General features: G+C 41.6%; 1 protein-coding gene across 1 annotated transcript in view; it reads right to left on the bottom strand.

Moving 5' to 3' along the window:
* The window catches only part of NDUFV1 (NADH:ubiquinone oxidoreductase core subunit V1), a 20,891-nt gene extending 20,060 nt beyond the window's left edge, over positions 1-831 (bottom strand). The window contains exon 1 of the mRNA XM_018572229.1: positions 768-831. The gene's annotated coding sequence lies outside the window, so the exon portion shown is untranslated. The remainder of the gene's footprint in view (positions 1-767) is intronic.
* Between the last annotated feature and the right edge of the window lie 2,147 nt (positions 832-2,978).

Below are 2,978 nucleotides of genomic sequence, written 5' to 3'. Positions count from 1 at the left end.
GTGTGTATATATATATATATATATATAATTACACATACACACACACACACACATTCTTTTTAGGATTGCTTTCCTTGAATTTGCAACGGGTAATCCTGCCCGTAACACACTTCCCGTCACAAAGTGACAATGCTCCCTTACTGCACTTCATCTATGGCGGAGCAGAATCACCCTAGGACAGGGCAACAAGACACCTCCCCTCCATAACATAGACATGAGGTGTTCTGTAGTCCACAGAGAGCTCGGTGGAACAAAGTATCGGATAAGAGTGAGCATTGGCAGAGTGTACAGGAAGTTATCATCTCACAAGATTTCTGGCAGGATCAACAGGTAGCTTCTGCAATTATTGAACTGATATATCAATCTGCTTTAACAGAGCCAATAATAGAAGTTCATTGTTCGGGTGTACATACAGTTTAGGTGCTCCTGTAGTTAGCAATCCCAGGGCTGTTATGTAAAGCTTGGAGTTCTGGTTCCTTCACGATCCGGATTGTGTAGATTATTAGTGTTGTGGTCATAAGGCTGTGCGCACACCTATGAGGGTGTATATGATTACATATGCACTGTTGTGGGAATCTTTACGTAACCAGACACAGCTTACCTAACCACTGGCAGGCAGTGTCACCCTTGCTGCTTGTTATGCAAGTACAATATGAATTTAAAGGACATCTCCATCCCGCCAAGCACTGCCCCCTATGCTCCCTGACGCCCCCCAGGTGCCACTTTTCTACCATAAAAGCTAAAGAACGATGTTTATATAAAGTCACCTTCAGCTGTAGCCACCGACGAGCGCTCCTCCTCTTCCGGCCTCTTAAGGCGCGTCACGTGATAGGCATGCGCCGTGACAGGAAGCTGTGATCGCGGCGGCCATGATTACTGAGGGCGTTCTGCCAGTAATGTGAGCAGATGGGTTAGTTTGCAGTTAGGTTTCCTGCCTACTCTGGAGGCTGACTGAGTGTACAAATATGATTTCTAATACTGAATCATGGTCTGAGTGCATTCAAGAAGTAATAAGTAACTCAAAAGAATACATAATAATAAAATGCACATTACAGAATTTGGAGGTGTGTTGAGGTTGTGCACAGATATATGAAAGTCCATCTTCTGATCTCCTTGTGGGTCTATAGGAGGTAATTAAACTAAAATATAGTCACACTAATGATACATTTATTAGAAAATAATTAGACAATATATGTTGGAGGACATTTCTTCATATTCATGCCTCTGTATTCACATTTGTGCACATGGATAGCATGTATTATCATGTGTATAAGCATGCAGTGTACTTGCTCTGGGGGTGCATTGTCATACACTTTTAATGGCACCCCAATTTACAAAAAAAAGACCTGGCCCCCTACAAAAACAAATATCGGGTAGGTTTTATTTTTGTCCCGTAGACGCGGGTTATTAATGAATGGAAACCCTCAACACACAAGCGTTGTTGCACCAAACAAAAACCCTTGGGTTATTGAGTACTAATGTATAATTAGTACAACCACGTCTTGATTCATTAACACATTGGCATCTTGTTTTTGTAAGGCTTTATGCTCATGGAGGCCATACATGTAAAATTTGAATGTATTTCCCCTATAGACATTTGTGTGCCCCAGGCACCTGTGTACTGGTGTATACCCGCCCATAGACATCAGTGCACAGACATATACCAATCATACAGTCATTGACATCTATGGGTGTCTGTTAGCAGCACCTATGGCCTTCGGAATAGAAATACACCCAAAATGTATGTGAAGGGCCCCCATACACCTGTGTGCATGAGGCCTAATGACTGATCAGTACTTTGAACTATGAGCTTATATTAAGCAGGTTGATTTAGTTATGCAGAATACAATAACCAGGGCTTGAAAACTTTGAGGGTGTCTCACGAGTCAGCATGACCGGACTATAGCCTTGCAAGTTATGTTAAAAATTTTAGGGACACATAGAGCGTTAGAGGGTTATTTTTTGATATATATTGAAAAAAAGTACCACCAATTATGGAAAAAAAAATGTTTTCCCTACATTATGTTAAAAAACATTTATTATTACCCATATTTTTGGTAAAATATAAAAGACAGGGTCACATCGGGTAAATAGACACCAAACATGTCAAGCCTTAAAATTGCACACGCCCGCAAAAAATGACCACACCGAAAATTGGCCATAGGCGACGCTTTAAACGTTTTTACTGCTCATCAGTTTAGTGTTATTAGTGATTAATGGCCCTAAAATTATTGCTCTCACTGCGACGTTCGAGGTGATATGTAACATGTGCGGCACAATAGGTGCAATCGTTGTTTTTGCACGTAGGCGCACCCAACGCATATTTGCGTGTGTATGTGGGGGAGGGGGACTTTTAAAAAATGTAGTGATTTTTTTTATGCTTCTTTAATTTTTGTATTACTCTTTTTTTATTTGTTTTTACACTTAACTTTATTGCTATCACATGGGGGGAGGGGCTAAAAATCCCCCTATGTGATAGCCAATTTACATGTCTTTTTATGGAGACATCAGGGGTCTCCAAGACCCCTAATGTTACCTAGGGACCCCCAGAGAAGCTGATGAAGCAGAGGTCTGCTTCATCAGCTTCTGAAGCTGGAGAGTGACAGCAGAATGCGGAAGTGATGTAATATACCTGTCACAGAGCAGCCGTGCCGGGCACAACAGATCCCAGTGGCGTGTTCGGGTTTCGCTTAAAGAAAAGGTGGCAACCCTAGTGTGGGGGCGGAGACAGCACTGTCACAGGAGGCTCAGCTCTCCTCCCACACCGCTCGATCAGCCTCCTGTGACAGCGTGTCAGAGAGAAAATCACCGCTCGATCAGCCTCCTGTGACAGCGTGTCAGAGAGAAAATCACCGCTCGATCAGCCTCCTGTGACAGCGTGTCAGAGAGAAAATCATTAATAAATAAAAATAAATATTAAAAAATTAAAAAGTTTATAAAAAATAAAATATTGAAAAAAAATTGAAAAAATCAAAATA

The sequence above is a fragment of the Nanorana parkeri genome, unplaced genomic scaffold, assembly GCF_000935625.1.
Source record: "Nanorana parkeri isolate BGI_ZX_2015 unplaced genomic scaffold, ASM93562v1 scaffold1972, whole genome shotgun sequence".
Classification (NCBI taxonomy): Eukaryota; Metazoa; Chordata; class Amphibia; order Anura; family Dicroglossidae; genus Nanorana; species Nanorana parkeri.
This window is presented reverse-complemented; position numbering and strand designations above follow the sequence as displayed.